Genomic DNA, 20,604 nt, shown 5'->3' with positions numbered 1-20,604 from the left:
TTTTTCTTGGTCTCAATCTATAATCCTATGATCTGATTTCCTCTGGGCCCTATATGTGTCTGTGCATATGTGGACAGGTGTGGGGCAGGGAGGCAATTGTCTAACAGGGGTGGGGAACTTTAGTGGTAAGGGAATTTGAAGACCTTCCCTGCCCCTTAATTGGTCTGGAAGCCATAAAGTGGAACCCAAAAGGAGGGGCTTGATTGGGGGGAGGTTTGCTTTTCAGGAAGGCCCACTCCTTTTGTTACTTTGTAATTAGGCAATGGGTCATGAAGGCTGCAATGTCCTCTGATCCTGAAGAAGGGTATATATACTCTAAGGTAAAGTTTTGCTTTGAGGACTCACTTATGGGAAGAGTTATGTGATTTGGCCAGATGAGACTCTGGGTAGCAGTTGAGTAACCCAGCTTTGAAAACCCAAATGTTGGTGCTTGTCTCTCTGGCAACTATATATATACATATACATACATATATATATATATGTATATATATATATACACACACATTTACATATATATGTAATGGTTAGACAGCTAGAAGCCCTGTATGTTGGTCTGTTGAACAGTGTTATTTTATCTGTCTGTATTTTTTGTCTGACTGTAATTTCTGTTTGTCTTTTGTGAAATCCAGGGTACTGACTTTTTCCCCTGAACTAAGTAAATTTTACATGTGTGTATGTATATGTGTATACATATACATTTGTGCATGTAAGTATACATATATGCATATATACTTATAGTATGCATGTATATGTATATCTACATATACATTAATTAAATAAAGATTGCTGACCCCTTTAAAGTTCCTTTCCTTTAGTAAAGCAGATCAAAGAACCTGTGCTAGCAGTCATTCTAGGTATGCTAGGGTGCTTGCTGTTACAGGAACCTGCAGCCTCAAGGACACATGTGACTCTCTAGGTCCCCAAGCCTTTTGACTGAGTCCAAATTTTACAGAACAAATCCTTTTATTAAGGGGATTTGTTCTAAAAAGTTCAGATTCAGTCAAAAAAGCCACACTTGAGAACCTAGAGGACCATGTGTGGCCTCAAGGTCACTGGTTCCTGTGATAGTAATGGCAATTAAAGATTCCCCTGTATTGGCTTGGTTTTCAAATTGATTGTGTTAAAACCCAGAGTTTGTTAATCCCACCTGTGGGATGGGCTTGTTGATGTGAAAAGAAAGTCCTGAATTGGGAGGAGCTGGTGATGTAGATTTGGAGACACAAGAGAGAGGCGGAAGATCTTTTTTGGTAGCAGCACCTCGTGGAGAGAGAGACTAAGAGAATTGCTGGTGGCCGCTTTGAATTGCCCTGGACTTTTGAGACCTGCCCCCTGAGCTGCCAAGGACTGAGGAGACATGGCTGTTTTGCTGGTACTTTGTCTGTCTGTTTTGATGTTATTTTGCCAGATTTGTCTACTGGTGAAAGACTGTCCTTTTGTTGAAGAAGTCCTGGAACCTGGCTGTTCGCTAAGAAGGCCTGCGACTCTCCTGCAGACAGAGAGTGAATACTGTCCACTGGTGAAGGACAGTACTGTTGTTGCAGGGGTCTGGAGACTGTCCTGCAGACAGAGTGAATACTGTCCACTGGTGAGGGACAGTGCTGTTGTTGCAGGGGTCTGGGAGCCTTTCTGTTGGTTCAGAAGCCCTGAAGAAGGATTTTCTTGTTGTATGTTTACAGAAATCCTGGGAGAGGGCTTTGCTAATGTGTTCAGGGGTTCTAGGACTGTTCTACAGACAGAGGATAAATTCATGAAGGGACTGGCAATGTATCTTGTGGCTTTGCTAAGCCTTGTCTCCCCAGGAACTAAGATTGCTGAGAACTTGCCTCGTGTCAAGATGAAGAAAAGACCTCCATTTGGGTATTAAGTGCTGTGTTTAAACTTGATGTAACTCTGGGGTAGATTCAATTGTGATCCAGGAGTGGAGAACTTTTGACCTTATGTTTGGAAACTAATCTCCATTTGAGAAAAGGGGCTTTGTGGTGGACTTAATTAAGGTATAGCCTAGGGGTGGAGAAGTATTTAGAACAGAGACTTTGTAATTGATTGAATGATTGGAAGGTCCTGGGGTGGGGTAGTACTTGGAGATTATTTAATCACACTTAGTAAATGCTGTATTTGGAATGATGTCATGTTTCGATCTTCTCTGTTCTGGGTTTGTTACTGAATAAAATAGAGAGCACCTATGCTGGTATTTTGAACCTGGGAAGTTGCCTTTCCTTGGCATTACATTACAGTTCCCCATTCCTCTGAACCCTAAGCCTTTCCCCTACCTTCAGTATGATTTTGGTTGTTAATAGTAGGAGAACTGAGAGACTGGAAGAAATATACCTGATGAACTGAAGGGGTATCACAGAACAAACCAAAAAAATTAAAAAGCTAATTTAAAAGAACTATACAAAGAACATAGTATTTAACAATTTGGTATATTGATTTTTAAAAACCCATTATTTGGAAAACTTCCTTGAATGATTTAATATATAAACTACCAAAGGGCAGAGGCCAAGACTTTTTCCAATTTTGTAAAGAGCCTTGTTCATAGTTGGCTTTAAATAAATGTTTAATAGTAATAATAATAACAATAATTCTATCAAGTGGCAATTAGTGGACGTTAATGTTTCACTGTGATCTGTACTGTGTTCCTCACTGAAATATGAAAAAATGCAATGATTTTATATACTTTTCACACCAAAGAAGTTAGTTGAAGCCAGTTTATGTAATTTATTGAAGCAGTAAAAACAGGAAGGACTGTTAAACATTTCTCAAAAGCATTCCACTTTTTCATTATGGTGGCTGGTAGTTTCAGAATAACCCCAGTTTTTACATTTCCCGATGACATTCCAAAATAGGGATCAACAAGTTTCAGTACCTGAAATACTCAGGGGGCACCTAGATGGTACAGTGGATAGAGCACCAGACCTGGAGTCAGGAAGACCTGAATTCATATTGAGCCTCAGATATTTACTAGCTGTGTGACTCTGCGCAAGTTATTTAACCCTGTTTGCTTCAGTTTTCTCACCTGTAAAATGACCTGAAGAAAGAAATGACAAACCACTTCAGTATCTTTGCCAAGAAAATCCCAAATAGGGTCAAGAAAAGTTTGACACAACTGAAAATGAACAACCACAAAGTATATATCATCTGGATGACAGAGCCTCTATCCATCTGGTGCTATTGTCCAGGGTTACATTGAGGGCATTTTCCAAGAGAACTCAATGAAAGCATACATCTTGCTGCTAACAAAGGAAGACTAAAGGAAGACTGCCACCTCAGTTTTTGATCCTGGACAGGATCTATCATGGTCTTTTATTTACACAAACTTTTAAGCTGCCATTCTACCTCTTTCCTGCATAGCTACAAATGTTTTTAGCTTCCATCTCTTATTACCCTATAAATACACAGCAAATGTTTGCCAGGTATTAAAGATAAGTTAGTACAGAATCCTGGTATATTCTTTCTTTTTCATTCAGCAAACATTTAAAAGAAATGAAGTATCTTATTTTTCCCAGTTACATGTAAAAACAATTTTAATATTCATTTTTAAAACTGAGTTCCAAATTTTCTCCCTTCCATCCCCACCCCTTTCATTCACAAGGCAAGCAATTCTATATAGGTTATACATGTGTCATAATGCAAAATACATATCTAAAGTTGTGAAAGAAAACACAGAATTCCCTCCAAAAAAAACCTCAAGAAAAATTAAAAAGTAAAAAAAGTATTATTCACTCTATATTCGGATCCCATCAATTCTTTTGCTGGGCATAGATAGCATTTTTCATCGTGAGTCCTTCAGAGTTGTCTTGGATCACTTCATTGCAGAGAATAACTAAGTCATTCAGAGCTAATCATCTTATAACATTGCTGTTATTTCATATATATTACACTTTACATCAGCCCATGAATGTCTTTCCAGGTTTTTCTGAGAGCATCCTGAGCATCATTTCTTAATAGCATAATAGAACTCCATCACAACCACATAGCACAATTTGTTCAGTCATTCCCCAATTGATAAGCACCCCCTTAATTTCCAGTTCTTTGCCACTAGAAAAGAACTGCTATAAATATTTTTCTACATATAGGTCCTTTTCCTTTTTGTTTTTTTATCTATTTTTGGATGCAGACTTAGTAGCGGTACTCTAGGTCACAGGGTGTATATGGCTTTATAGCTCTTTGGATATAGCTCCAAATTTTGTTACAAAATGGTTGAATCAGTTCACAACTCCAACAACAGTTGTATTACTGTCTCATTTTTTCCCACATCCCCTGCAACATTGGTCATTTTACTTTTCTATCTTATTAGCCAATCTAATAGGTATGAACCAGTAGCTAAGAATTCTTTTGATTTGCATCTCTCTATCGATAGTGATTTTTTATGTGAGTATAGATAGTTTTGATTACCTCATCTGAAAACTGTTCATATCTTTTGATCATTTGTGAATTGGGGAATAGCTCTTATTTTATAAATTGCACTCTATTCTCCTTTGAGAAATGAGGTCTTTATCAGATAAATTTGCTTCATTTTTTTCACAGTTATAAATGCTAAATGCATTTCCTTATGTACTATTTCTCCCACACACACAGACACCCTCCCAATTTATTTTATTCCCTCTCTCCTTTCACCCTGTCCCTCATCAAAAAAATTTTGGTTCTGACTATTGCCTCCTCAATCTGCTCTCCCTTCTATCACAAAGCCCTCTTCTCTTATCCCCTTCCCCTCCTCCTTTCCTATAGAGTAAGATAGATTTCTATACCCAAATGGGTGTGTATGTTATTCCCTCTTTGAGCCAATCCTGATCAGAGTAAGATTTAGTAACCACCACCACCATCCCCTCCCTTTACATCAGTGTAAAAGCTTTTTTTTGCCTCTTTTATGTGAAATAATTTACCTTATTCAACATCTCATTTTTCCTGTCTGTCAATGAATTCTTCTCTGAACCCTTATTTTATTTTATTACATATCATCCCTTTATATTGAACTCACACTTGTTCCCTCTATCTATATATACTCCTTCTAACTGCCCTAATAATGAGAAAGTTCTTATGAGTTACAAGTATCATCTTCCCATGTAGGAATGTAAAGAGTTTAACCTTATAAAATCCTTTATGATTCCCGTTTCCTATTTACAATCTTTTTGCTTCTCTTGAGTCTTGTATTTGAAAGTCAAATTTTCTATTCAACTCTGGTCTTTTCATCAAGAATACTTGAAAATCCTCAATTTCACTGAATATCCATTTTGTTCCCAGAAGGATTATATTCAGTTTTGCTGGGTAGGTGATTTTTAGTTGTAACCCTAGGTCCTTTGACCTCCAGAACATCACATTCTAAGCCCTCTGAACCTTTAATGTAGAGAATGCCCAATTTTGTGTTATCCTGACTGTGCCTCCACAATACTTCAAATGTTGATATCTAGTTGCTTGCAATATTTTCTTCTTGACCTCAGAGCTATAGAATTTGGTTATAATATACTTGGGAGCTTTCATTTTTCACATCACTTTTAGGACATGATTGGTGATTTCTTTCAATTTCTATTTTACCCTCTGGTTCTAGGATATAAGGGCAGTTTTCCCTGATAATTTCTTTAATAAATGATGTCTAGCTCCCTCCCCCCTTTTTTTTCAATCACATCTTTCAAATAATCCAAAACTTTCAAAAATATCTCTCCTGGATCTATTTTCCTGGTGAGTAGTTTTGTTTTGTTTCCAGTGAGATATTTAAAATTGCCTTCTATTTTTACCATTTCCTTCAGTTTTATTTTATAATGTTTCTTGATGGTTCATACAATCATTAGCTTCTATTTGCTCAATTCTAATTTTTAAGCAATTATTTTTTTGTGACCTTTCAGATATCATTTTCCATTTGGCCAGTTCTGCTTTGTAAGCAGTTTTGTTTTTCTTCAGCAAATTTTTGTGCCCACTTTTTCATTTAGCTAATTCTGCTTTTCAGGGTAGTCTTCTCCTCCCTGACTTTTTATACCTCTTTTACCTTTTGGTCTAGTCTCTTTATTAACGTATAATTTTCTTCAGTATTTTTTATGTCTTGTTTACCAAGCTGTTGAGGTTTTGTTCATGATTTTCTTGTATCCCTCTCATTTCTCTTCCCAATTTTTTCTCTACCTCTCTTACTTGGTTTCCCAAACTCTTTTTCAGTTCTTCTATGGCCTGAGATCAATTCACATTTTTCTTGGATTATTTAGATGTTGAAGCTTTGACTTTATTGTCTTCTTCTGAGTGTGTTTTGACCTTCCCTGTCACCACAGTAACTTTCTATGGTCAGAATTTTTTCTATTCTTTGCTTATTTTTCCAGTCTAGTTCTTTAATTCTTTGCTAAAGCTGGACTCTGCTTCCAAGGTGGAGGGTTCATTGTCACAAGCTTCAGGGATTTTATGCAGCTCTTTTTACAGATACTTCTAGCGACCTGTAAGTTTTCAGTTCTTCCAAGGTGTTATGACCTAAGGAGAAGTGTTTACAACTCTTCTGTCCTGAGCTCTGTTCTGTGAGTGACCACAAGCACTCTTTTCTGTCCTGGAACTGAGGGTTTCCTCTCGATTATGGCTATAAGTTCTATTATCATAGTGTTCCTTCTCTTCCTGGGACTGTCACTCAGGACTACAACCCAGATGCAAGCATGGGCAAAGCAACAGAGTCCTGCCTCAGTGCTAGAAAAAATACCCCTGTAACCTCCTTCTTATCAAATGCTCAACCCCCTTACCATCCATGGGCTGAGAGTTCTGGAAGCCACTATTGCCACTGCTAATTCCCTGGCTTGCAAGGTCTGTTCCTGGTTTGCTGTGGCCCAGTTTGCATTGGCATGGCCTACACTAGACTGTGCTCCACTCTCACCAAGGTGAGACATACTTTTTCTGCTGACTTTATAAATTGTCTTTGACTGGAAAATTATTTAGCACTGTCCTTTTCAGTACTTTGCCACTCCAGGAATTGCTTTATGGAATTATTTAAATCTGCAGGAGAGGGGCAGAGCCAAGATGGCAGAGTAGAAGCAGGAAATTCCATGACCTCCCCCCACAACAACCTCACATTCCTATAAAATATGACTCTAAACAAATTTTAGAGCTGCAGAACCCACAAAGTGATAGAGAGAAACAAATCTCCTGATGAAGGCAGCCTGGCAGGCCAACAGAAAGTATTCATTGCAGTGTGCTGGGAGCCAAGCACAGTCCCACATGAGCCACCCAGTTTTGGCCCGAGGGAGGCTACAGTGGCCAGACCAGACTTCAGGAGAGTGAATCACCAGCAGCTGTGGTGGTTTCCAGACTTTTAAACCCATAAATGCCAAAGAGAAAGTAAAAGTTCAGTCAGGAAATCTGTTGGAAAGGAAGGGCGAGGTCTGGCCCCTCCCCTGGGGGAAAAGGTGGGGGAAGCACAGCAGGTGCAGCATCTGTCCTGTGGGTGCCTCAGGAGCTCCTGGCCTGCAGATCATAGTGGGACCAAGCAACAATTCAGAGGGTAATCTCTCTTTCTTTGACCTGCTTGGATCTGGGTCATTTTCTTGGTCAGTGGTCCTGGGGTGAGAAATGCCAGTTTGCCAGTGTGGTGTCTGTAGAGCGGGTGCCCTCCTCAGACCTATGATGACATTTGCAAAAACTCCAGGAATTTGGGACAAAGCTCTCCTCTCTGGAAGTAGAGTTCTACTGTGGCAAAGAGCTCAAAAGTCAAGTAATTGACTGGCAATATGAGTAAGCAAAGGAAGCACAAACAGATCAGAGAATCCTTTTTTGGGGACAAAAATGATCAAAGCATGGAATGGGAGGAAGACAACGAAGTCAGAACTCCTGCATCAAAAACTTCCAAGAAAAATATGAACTGATTATAGGCCATGGAGGAGCTCAAGAAGGATTTTGAAAATCAAATAAGAGAAGTAGAGGAAAAACTGGGAAGATAAATGAGAATGATGCAAGAAAATCATGAAAAGAGAGTCAGCAACTTGACTGAAGAAAATAGCACTTTAAAAAATAAGCTAACTTAAATGGCAAAAGAGGCCCAAAAAGCCAATGAGGAGAAGAATGCCTTAAAAAGCCAAATTTGCCAGATAGAAAAGGAATTTCAAAAACTCACTGAAGAAAATAATTCCTTCAAAATTAGATTGGAGCAAATGGAAGATAAAGACTTCATGAGAAATCAAGATACTATAAAACAGATCCAAACAAATGGAAAAAAATAGAAGGTGATGTGAAATAACACATTGTAAAAACCACTGATGTGGAAAATAGATCCAGGAGAGATCACTTAAAAATTATTGGGCTACCTGAAAGCCATGATCAAAAAAAGAATCTAGAAATCATCCTTCAAAAAATTTTCAAAGAAAATTGCCCTGATATTTTAGAACCAGAGGGCAAAAGAGAAATTGAAAGAATTCACTGTTCATCTCTTGAAAAAGATCCCCAAAAGAAAAGTTCTAGAAATATTATAGCCAGACTCTGGAATTCCCAGATCAAGAAGAAAATATTAAAAGCAGTCAAGAAGAAACAATTTGAGTATTGTGGAAACACAATCAGGATAACACAAGATCTATCAGCTTTTACATTAAAGGATCAAAGGGCTTGGAATATGATTTTCCAGAGGTCAAAGGAGCTAGGATTAAAACCAAGAATCACCTACCCAGCAAAACTGAGTATAAAGTTTCAGGGGGAAATATGGTCATTCAATGAATGCAACACTTTCAAGCATTCTTGATGAAAAAAAGCAGTGCTGAACAGAAAATTTGAGTTTCAAATACAAGAAGCAAGAGAAGCATGAGAAGGCAAACAGGAAAAAAAGAAATCGTAATAAACTTATTAAAGTTGAACTATTTATTTTCCTACATGGAAAAACAATAATTGTTACTCATGAGTCTTTTCTCAGTATGATGATAGTTGAAGGGAATATATATGTGTATATATATATACATATATATATAATAGTATGTATAGGAGGGAGTATATGTATGTGTATATTGGAGGGTGTACATATGTGAGTACGTGTATATATGTGTACATGTATACATAGACAGAGGCACAGGATCAGTTGAATAAGAAGATATGGTATCTAAAAAATAAAATTAAGAGGTGAGAGAGGAATATAATGAGAGGAGACAGGGAGAGATAGAATAGGGTAAATTTCCTCATATAAAAGAGGCAATAGAAAACTGTTACAATGGAGGGGAAGAACAGGAAGGCAAAAGGGAATGGGTCAACATTACTGTCATTTAATTGGGCTTAAGGAGGGAATAATATACATACTCAATTGAGTACCTTCCCCTACAGGAAAGTAGAGGGGCAGGGGATAAGATGGGGGATGATAGAAGAGAGGGCAGATTGGGGGGAGGGTAGTTAGAAGTGCACACTTTTGAAAAGGGTCAGGATCAAAGTAGAAAATAGAATAAGTGGGGGGTGGGATAGGATGGAGGGAAATATAATCATACTTTCACAATATATCTACTATGGAAATGTTTTGCATAACTACACATGTATAACCTATATTGGATCGCTTTTCTTCCCAGTAGGGGTGGGTGGTGAGGGAAGAATGGAAAGAATCTGGAAATCAAAGTGTTAAAATTAAATATTTATATCTATCTATCTATCTATCTATCTATCTATCTATCTATCTATCTATCTATCTATTACATGTAACTGGGAAATAAGATATACAGGCACTGGGGTATAGAAATCCATCATGCTCTACTAGAAAGTCAGAGGAGGAATGGGGAAGGATATAAGAGAGAGCAGATAGGGAGAAGGGGTATTCAGTAGGATAGCTATTTTGGGGTGGGGAGTAGGGGAAAGAAGGGGAGAAAATTTGTAACTCAAAGTCTTGTGGAAGTTAATGTTGAAAACTAAAAATAAACAAATTAAACTCTTTCAAAAATATGCAGGAAGAGTTTTTGAGGAGAATTCAGACAACTTGTTGCCTTTTCTCTGCCATCTTGGCTTTGTCCTTTAACAAACATTTCTTAAGCACGTAGCATATGCTGAGGACTATGCTAAATGCTGAAATAAAGTTAAAAAAAAAAGGTCAGATCCCCGTTCTCAAGAAGTTCACATTCTAATAGGTGATGCAACATGCAAATGACCCTATAAATACCATATATATATATATATTTATATATATACACATAGCAGTGGTTAGAGAGAAAATAGGGTTTAAGAACCTCCTACACCGAGACAACCCTAGTCATAGCTCTGTTTCTCTGACCCCCCCCCTTACTGTGGAAATGCTTACAAATGACAGGGATATTACCATTTTGATTAAATAACCAGATTGCTATCCCTTTTAAGTAGTCCACCTCTATTTGAAATGGCCTATGTGCTGACCTGAAGAAAATCCCCCCTGGTGAAAAGACCATGTTTTAAAGACACTTTGTAACTACAACAAAAACAGCATCAGATGATGTTTACTTCGAACTTTAAAATTTACAAAAAAAAAATCTTAAATAGATTTTGGGGACAGCTAAGCAATATGGTGGATAGAATACTGGTCTTCCAATCAGGAAGATTGATCTTTCTGAGTCCAAATCTGGCCTCAGACATTTATTAGCTTTGTAACCTTGGGTAAATCACTTAAGCCTATTTTCCTCAGTTTCCTCATCTGCAAAATGAACTGGAGGAGGAAATGAAAAAAAAACTGCTCTAGTATCTCTGCCAAGAAAACCCCAAATGAGTTTTTGAAGTGCCACACACTACTGAACAATGACTGACCAACTAAACAGCTTAAACTATTTGGTTCTTACTATTGTCCTCTGATGTCTTGGGATTTAGAAGTTTAGATCAGCTATCAGACAACTGAAATTAAAAAACAAAATAAAATAAATGTGGGAGGGGGTGTTATATTGGGATGTGTCCCGTGGAATTGGACATAAGAACGTGCTACTTTAGTGAAACATGTCCTCTGACTCATTGGTTTATTTTTTAAATTCAATTTTATTTTATTTTCAGTTCTGAATTGACTCCTTTACAAGAAAAATGAAACCTGTTTCAAAAACACATTATCAGACAAAACACATAATGAACTTAGCCATCTCAAAGAAAATATTCTTCAATCTGCATTCAGAATCCATCACCTTTCTATCTGGAGGTGGATAGTGTGTTTCATCATGAATTGTGGAATTGTGACTGGTAATTTTGCTGATCAGAGTTCCTAAGAATTTCAATGTATTTTTTTTCTTTTTATGTTGACAATATTGGTGTTATTGCATAAATTATTTCTCTCACTCTGCTCAGTTCACTTTTTTTTAAAGCAATCAGGGTTAAGTAACTTGCTCAAGGTTACACGGCCAGTTATTTCTGGGTGTGGTGCTAAGTGTCTGAGCCCAGATTCGATCCCCAGGTCATCCGGACACTGGAGCCGGTGCTCTTACTCACTGAGCCACCTGGCCGCCCCTCAGTTCACTTTTTATCAGCTTATAGAAGTCTTCCTATGTTTTTTCTGAAATCATCTTCTTCATGATTTCATACAGTACAATAGTATTCCATTACATCACAGTCATATACCCCAACTCATTCAGCCATTCTCCAATTGATTGGCACTCTCTCTTTCTAGTTCTTTGCTACCACAAAAAGAACTGCTATAAATTTTTTGTATATATAAGTACCTTTTAACTTTCTTTGACCTTTTTAGGGTATAGACATAGTAACAATATTGCTGGGTATAAAGGTATACATAGTTTAATAACTTCGGGGGTATAGTTCCACATTACTTTCCAGAATGGCCAGACCATTTAATCAATTAATTAATTATTGTGAAAAAGAAAATTTCAAAATCATGAGTTAATGGACCTATTTTCCCAGTCTCTCCAGCATTTCTTTTTTTTGTGGCAACTTTTTTTTTTTTCAATCTGAAAAGTTTGGAATGGAAATTTAGAGTTATATTAATTTTAATTTGTCTAATTATTAGTGATTTAGAAGTTTTATGTGGCTATTGATTACTTGGATTTCTTTCTCTGAAAACTATCTCTGGCCCACTATTAACAGACATGCATCTCCAGAGGCTCCTGTTCAATGAATTGGTCTTCATAACAGGGTGTATGGAGTGGCATGGAGGGTCAAAAATTATTGGAGATTGAGATAGGAAAAGCAGTCCTTTTTCTTTTTTGATGCAATTGGGAATAAGTATCTCATCCAGGGTAACACAGGTAGTGTTAATTGCCTGAGGCTGGATTTGAACTCAGGTCCCCCCTGACTCCAGGGCTGGAGTTCTATCCACTAGCTGGCCCAAGAGCAGTCCATTCTGTGGATTAAAAAGAGCAAGAAAAGTTGGTTTCTGATCTCACTCCCTCTAGGTTGGCTACTTGAATACAGCAGCATGAAAAGGTACTCATCTAGGTTTGTCTAAAAATCAATCAGAAGTCCTTAGAGGCCCCTTCTAATATGTGTGTATATGTGGTTGTTTTCACTGATCACAAATGACTGAACAGCAATACTGAGATGTATTCCCCCCCCAAAAAAAAAACCTTGGAAAGAATTTCAATACACCCCCTTCCCTAACATATATTTTTTCCTCATTAAACATGTTTATTAGCTTAAAAGAGCAAAATATGTTTAATTAATTTTCATATCCATATGGCTCATTAGTCTCAATACTGTCCATTGACCAATATATGAATGCAGTATTTTACTTTGCACCTTTTTAAGTTAGTATAGATATTTCTGAATCTTAGTTACAATGTCTAGGAGGTGAATCAGTTGTCTTTTTGAGTCTCAGATTGGCTTAAGGCCAAAAATTTCAGATGAGTCTCCAAGAATCTTATTTTAGACCCTTCTCTGGGACTATGTGAAAATGTCATGTATTTTCCCCAAAAATGCAAGGAAACTGAAACTTATTTTTCTTTTACTGTGGCTAGTTAAATGAGGGCTTGCCTTCTAATTTGCTTGTTCTGCCTAGTTACAGATAGATTAAAACATTTTTTTTAAGTCCAGAAAGATTATGGTTGGTTAAATGTTTCTACAATTCTTACTGCACTATAAGAAATGAGGAGCAGTTAAACTTCACAATAACCTGGAGAGACTAATATAAAGTGATGCTGAGCGAGAAGAGCAGAACCGTGTGAAATCTCTACACAATCACAGACACAATGTATGTGTGACGACCAACGCCAATAGACTGGTCACCTCTCAGCAATGTAAAGTTATAAGACAAGTCCAAAAGACGCATGACTAAAAGAGATACCCACATCCAGAGGAAGAGATGCCAAGTCTGAATGCAGAGCGAAACAAACTACTTGCTCTCTTTCTTTTTCTTGTTTTGTTGTGTTTCCTCTTTCCCACAGATCATTCCATCCTTCTGTACAACCTGAGTAATGATTAATGTGAAGATATTTGTAGATCCTATATTTGAGTGCATGCTGCCATGATGGGGGAAGAAGGAGAAGGAGGGGGAGAAAAAATGAAATTCAAGGGACTGTGGAACTGAATGTTGTAAAATAAAAGTAAATAAATAAACAAAAATATTTCTACAATTTACAAAAAATTATAGTAAGAGGTATCATTTCCCTCCTAAAACTAGAAATCAAAATTAAGAATACAAGATAACTAGGACCTACTAGGAATAGCAAAGGCAAAATACTTCCTTTAGTGCAGAAGACAAAAAAAAGACAGAGGCAAAAAAAAAAGAAATACAACAACAAAACACCCAACTATTTCTTTCTGTAAAGATACTTTGGTTATCATCATGACCTTTTTTTTTCCTTTATTTAGTTGGGTGCTTTTCTTTATTTTAATAAGGAAATGAAATAGAAAAATCTCAATTTTTCTAAGATTTGACAAAAAATTTAGGGCAAATTCTTTAGAAATTATTATGAGTTAAGTGTTTTAAAATGAAAATAGAAATCATTTCTCTGGCTTGCCCTAGAATGCACATTTGACCTACCTTTTCTTCCTAACAGTGTATTCTGGGCAGAAATCTAGCATATGATGAATTGTGACCTCTGAGTAATTTACTATTTGTAGGACTGAGCAAAAACAAAGGACTTAAAAAAAAGCAGTCAGCTGCTTGAGGGATGTTTTGTGGTTCCATCTTTGAAATATTAATTAATGCTTCAGACAACTACACTGTACAAACTCCTACACAAATCCAGCAACAAAGTGGCTCTGGAGTCTCCATACCTACTGCCTCTTGGAATCATATCATTTCATTTCAGCAGTGTGGATGTGACGTTTGTGAAGTGCTTTGGTGAATCGTCATCATTATTTGACATCTTTGTGTTTGAATAATTCCCTAGGTCCAACTAACAGCTTTAAGAAAATCCTTTCTGTCAAAGATTAGACCAAAAGCAAAGGAATATGGAACTCAGTATCCTATTGGGAGCTATGAAGAAGCTGGTCAAGAGTAGCTCACAATCTATCACATATCATAATCCTATAAAAAATATCTCTGCATACGTCAAACTCAACATATAAAAAAATTGAGCCCATTATCCTTCTTTCTATACTCAATGTTCAGGGTTGTTGTGATGATAAAATGAGGTTCTAAAGTGTTTTGCAAATTTAAAGTACATTTATTTATTTGAATTACATTTGTAATGAAGTAAAGTATCATTTTCTTGAATCTGCTATCTTTTGTAGGGATGGAGTGTAGTAGACACATTTCTTATAGCTACAAACCTAGTGATGGACACCCACCACAATGTATGGACTATCCATTTTGTCAGTGTCATAGTTTAGGTCATTCCAGTATCTTCTCTGCTGTTGCATTAAATTCAGATAATATGTATTAAGTACCTATCTTATTGTAATGTCAAACACAGCAGCACATCTGAGGACTGCTTCAGTGAATAATTGTAAAGGTCTAATCACATAGTATAATGAACTCTCTATTCATTCAGAGCTAAACATTGTTCAGTAAAGTAAGGCATAGCTTTCATAGCAACGTCCTTGAGCAAAACATATCTCTATCTATCTATCTATCTATCTATCTATCTATCTATCTATCTATCTATCTATCTATCTATCATCTATCTATCTATCTCCCTATCTATCTATCTACATATATGTATATATAAAACATGAACTGATACACATACATATATACACATATGTCTTTATATACATATACATAGATGTATACATAGATGTGTATATATGTGTGTGTGTATCTCAGTATATCATATGGCATATATATCAGTGCATTCAGTAGCATTCTACAAAATACTTGTTTATACAATCAGGGGGTCCCAGGCTAGGGTTTCTCCAAGCATAACATATCCTCAAGGGGTAACGGAAAATACCACACTGTCCACGCCCAGGTCACAGTAAGAACATCATACTACACAGCATATATCATTGCGCCCCAAAGTTGGGGGGTCCTAGGCTAAGATTTTCCTTAGCACAACACATCCTTAAAAGGTAGCAGAAAATACCACACCATCCACCCCTAGGTTATAGTAAGAACAATCTCCTTAATACCAAATGTCCATGTTCTTTTTCATCTTGACTCAAGGTTGACTTGCAAGTCCTGTGGCTCTTCCTCTGTGAGTTGACCACTCCTGACTCTCACCTGGATTCACTTATATGCAGTTTTCCTCTCTTGCTCCAGGTCTCAGATCATGGGGACTGTTCCATTCCAAGGTATTCCTGTTCTTGCCCAACAACAGGTTCCAAGGGTTCCTGTCTGCAACTTCTACTTCTAGGAAAGCAAAGCTTAATGGGGCAATAAAAGATACTACCAACACTATCATCTCAATTCACCTCCAAAGTCCAGAAGCTCTGGGTTAACAGCTCAGTTCACTTCAACCACTCTTAAAGGGGGCTTAAGCTAAGCCTCCTTCTCATGGGCAGGTTTCTGCCCTACAGCTTTATTTGCTTTTACAGTTCAGAAACTCCTTCAGCAAATCTCTGTCATCAACGGTCTTCTCTTCACTCTGAGAGGTCTCTTCTCTGTTCTGAGAGGTCTCTTCTTCACTCTGAAAGGTCATCTCACAGCTCTCAGAGGTCTCCCCTAAGTTCTCAAAAGCCTCCTCCTAGCTCTTACAAGACTTTTCTCTTGATTTTCTTCTTCTCAATGCTGAATCACCCTCTCAGTGCTGGCTCCCAATGTCTGCTCTCTCATACCACCAGCTCTCTTTATATACAGTTCTGCTTGGCATCTGACTGGCTAAAATTCACTACCCATATCTGATTAGCTAAAACTCAATGCACATACAAATCTCTGATTGGCTAGAATTCAATCCAGCAAAAAAAAAATCCCACTTTGCTTGCCATTACACTTGTGTAAAACCAAGTGCTCAGTCTTACAGATATGAAAATGACAATGACAATAGTCCCTGCCTTGAAGGAATTGTTTTGCTTGTTTGTTTTTGTTTTGTTTGCTTTTGCTTTCTCTAGGAGGAAACAAAGTATACAGGGAAGTAAAATACAAGATATGCACAAAATAATAGGAAGAAGTCTATCAAAGTCAGTCATTGTACAATATGGCTGTTACTGGTAGAATGTTCTCCTGGTTCTGCTCACTTCACTTAGCATCAGTTCATATACGTCTTTCAAGGGTTTTCTGAAGCCCCCTTGCTAATCATTTCTTATAACACATTAGTATTCCATTACATTCAAATACCACAACTTGTTCAGCCAATACCCAATTGATGGGCATCCCCTCAATTTCCACTTCTTGGCCAACACAAAAAGATCTGCTATAAATATTTTTGTACATGTGAGTTCTCTTCCCATTTTTATGATCTCTTTGAGATATAGGCCTAGAAGTGGTATTTCTTGGTCAAAGGGTATGAAGACTTTGATGGCCCCTTAGGCATAGTTCCAAGTTGCTCTTGAGAATGGTTGGATAAGTTCACAACTCCACCAACAATAAATTTGTTGAATGAAAACATCCAATTTTCCCATCTTTTCCAGAGTATGTTCATCTTGACCTTGGAACTAGAATCCAAAATAAACATTGAATCATCATGCCATGGACAATGCAGCTACTCCTTAGTCTTTTTTTGTAGAGCAATTGGGGTTAAGTAACTTGCTCAAGATTACTTTGATATAATATATATATCAAATAATATCAAATAAATATCAAATGAAATAACGGCCAGTTATTTCTGGGTGTGATCAAATCTGAGCCCGGATTTGATCCCCAGGTCATCCCGACACTTACTTGCTTACAAGCTCTTACTTGCTGAGCCACTTGGCCACCCCTTACTCCTTAGTCTTAATGACTGTCATAGGTTCAATTCTCATCTCTCTCCAAATAATTCCCTTGTCTCTTTTTCCAACCCTAGTCTCTTCCCTAGGCAGCTGAGTGATACAATGGATATGGTCCTTGCTCTGGAATCAGCAAGATTCATCATCCTGAGTTCAAATCCAGTCTCATACACTTAGTTATGTGACCTGTGCAAGTCACTTAACACTGTTTGCCTCAGTTTCCTCATTTGTCAAATGAGTTAGAAATAGAAATGGCAATTGACTGCAGTATTTTTGCTAGGAAAATTCCAAATGGGGTCACAAAGTCAAATATGACTAAAAGAGGGGGAAAAAATAAAAGATGAAAGTCTTTTCTCTGAGCTCCTGTCCCACATTTGCCTGTGGGACAGTTTCACCTGTTTAGTCTATTGCATCTCAAACTCAATAGGGCCAAAACAGAAATTATTGCTTTTCTCCTGAAATTCTCCCCTCTTCGGAACCTCCCCACTACTATAAGGACACCACTATCCCTCCACTCATTCAGTTTGTCAAACCTGTCCTCTTCAAATCTTATCTCTCACTCTTCTCACATATCCAATTGGTTAGCAGAATTTGTCATCTCTTTCCTATGACATCTCTCACATGTGCCCTATTTCCAACTCACACAATCACTACCCTAGGTCAGACCCCCAACAACTCTCACCTGGATGATTTCAATAAGTTTCTAATTGGCTCTCTTGCCTCAAGTCTAACTGATCTATTCTACCCTCTGTAGAACTCCAAAATAGATTTCCTAAAGCTTAGTTCTGACCATGTCACCACCTTACCCTCTTACAGTTACTCTCTATTGCCTCTACAATTAAATATAATCTATTTGACATTTAATGCTCTTCACAACCTGGCCTTTTCCTATCTCTTCGATCTTCTTACATTTTATTGCACTCCACACACTCCATGATACAGCTATGCTGGCCTCCTCAGCATACCTCCCACAGAAAACTCTTAATACCACCATAATAAATTTGCAGTGACTGTTCTATGTAACTGGAATGTTTTTCTTCTCAACGTATGACTGTTGGAACCCCTGACTTTATTTAAGATTCACTGCAAATGTAATTTTCTCCACATCTTTCCCAGTTCTCACAACTTCTAGTACCATCTTTTCTGATGTGTTCAGTCGTCTGTTTTTAATGGTATATTCTCATTTACATATGCCCCCCCTCATTAGAACATAAGATCTTTGAGGACAAGAAATATTTTTGACTTTTCTTTGTCCAGTATGCCAAATGCTCAATACAGTGCCTGGACCATAGTAAGTGGTAGATAACTGATTGTTATTGTAATGGCAATTTAAACCCAGGGATGCCAAAAAACTGTTGCAGTGAGGGCTCTGCTCACCAAAAAAACTGTTGGGGTTTCATGATGTGCTATGGTGGAACCATCTCAAAGAATTCAGATGCAGACCACCTCTAATTCAAGCATAGACATATATTGAGACTGATACCTCTCAAGAAGCGGGTTAAGTTTTAAGAGGAACCAGAAACTTCAGAGAAAGTAAGATGGATTGTTCTAGGGCAAAGATGCTAAATTACCTAATCAAAATTTACATAGAATATAGGAATATCATTAATATTAAAAAGGCAGGAGGAGTTTGTTAAGGCATTAGATAATGGAGGAAGGGTCTCATCTATGGTTTGGTGATTAAACATTGTGGCTATGCTGCCCTCTAATTGACTAGCTATTGTGGTCTTGTCTCATTAAGATACTTAGGTATTCTAGTCCTGTCTTGGGTTAGATGGATGATGTGATTGTGGTTGCATATAAGAATACACCTTTTTCTTTGGGAATGTGTCTGGGGGCAGTGACTTGGTAGAGGCAGTATATGGGTTCCCATCACATGGATACCCCTGCTATTTCTGTGGGAACTAAGAGTTCAGAGGCATACCTGCTGTTTCAGTGAGCAGTGTGGCATATATGAAGAAGTTAGGACATTGTCAGGGGGCTAGGTATAGTAGGCCTGCTGTTCAGCGGGGCCAAGTCTATAATGAAGTTAGAATATTGGAGTGATTGCCACTTACAGGTTAATTTTTTATTGATATGTAACCTCATGATTGGGGTTCTGTTTTCCACTGAAGTCAATGCTACCTTCTCCATACTTTCTGACCCGGTGCTTTTTCATAAATACTTTATAGAGAATCTGCCCAAAATACTATAGACATTTTGGTTTGCTCAATATTTCATGATATATGTATAATATTTGAATTTTTCATCTATTATTTTTCATTCATCATACTGATGGAATCCTAATAAAGCTGCCCAAAGCTCCAATATTCTCACTTTTACACTGGCTGCACTGTAATTTCTTCCCCATTTTGACTCCTAATTAAATTAGCACAATTCTCTATTGTCTGCTTTTCTCTAGTGCCTTGATCCTTATTCTATCATTGAGCTTGACCTTCCAAGCCTTGAACTTCTCCCACCATGTGCTACCTTCACTACCTTCACTACTACTCAAAATGTGCTGAAATGAAAGAAAATCATGAAACTCTGATAACCTGGTTCACTACAACTTTATGTTTAATAGTTTCAGATCGGCCTAAACTGTGTCAAAGAAATCCTTTCATAGCTCCCTAATCTGTTCACTATTCCAATTATCACAGTGGTTTTTCAAAACTTTTCATTCCTCCTTAAACTTCTCATCCCCCCCCTCCAACCCCACCATCTAAGCTGAAAACTTTATCTTCATTGAAAAAAAAGAACTTTATGTCATACTTCACTGAAAAAAATGAAACCAATCTACCAAAAATTGTTCTTCTCATGTCTCATTACTCAAATTTCTTTCCTGTCTCCTCTTCTATCCCACTATTGCATAAAGTGGTAGCCCTTCTCCTTGACAAGAAAAATCCCTTTAAATGCATATGAATCCATTCTAACCCACATTCTCCTTTGGATTGCCCCCTCTATCATCTCCAATTTATCACTAATCTTTGATCTCTATCTTCTTCCCTGTTGTCTGCAAAATTTCCTATGTCTCCTCCATCCTCAAAAAAAATCACTTAAAACATCCATTCCCCCTTCTCTTTCATCCCATGTCTCCTCTATATTATGATTAGATTTCTTGAGATTATGTACAATCGATGGTTCCACTTCCTTTCCTCTCTCCTTCTTAACTTTTTACATTTTGACTTCCTCATTCAACTTAAATTACTTTCTCCAGTTACCAATGATCTCTTAAATAACAAATATAATGGTCTCTTCTCAATCCTCATTTTGACCTCTCTATTAATTAATTGCTCTTTTCTTTTTGAAATTATTTTCTTTCTAGGTTTTTCTGACACTAAACTCTCCTGGTACTCCTCCTACCCATGTGACCACACTTTCTCAACCTCCTGGACAAGAATTTTATCCAGGTTAAGTCACCTAACTATGGGTGTTGCCTAAGGCTTTGTTCTAAATCCTATTCTCTTCTCCTTTTATAATATTTTGCTTGGTGACTTCATC

At 37.4% G+C, this 20,604-nt stretch overlaps 1 long non-coding RNA gene across 1 annotated transcript; it reads left to right on the top strand.

The window, feature by feature from the left end:
- Window positions 1-1,061: 1,061 nt before the first annotated feature.
- LOC138155060 (uncharacterized) lies at window positions 1,062-2,206 on the top strand. Its single transcript, XR_011166748.1, has 2 exons — window positions 1,062-1,871; window positions 1,920-2,206. It is a non-coding gene; the product is annotated as an uncharacterized lncRNA (long non-coding RNA).
- The last annotated feature ends 18,398 nt before the right edge of the window (window positions 2,207-20,604 follow it).

The sequence above is a fragment of the Petaurus breviceps genome, unplaced genomic scaffold, assembly GCF_028583685.1.
Source record: "Petaurus breviceps papuanus isolate PSGF00001 unplaced genomic scaffold, PetGlider_PUasm1.0 91133, whole genome shotgun sequence".
Lineage (NCBI taxonomy): Eukaryota > Metazoa > Chordata > Mammalia > Diprotodontia > Petauridae > Petaurus > Petaurus breviceps.
This window is presented reverse-complemented; position numbering and strand designations above follow the sequence as displayed.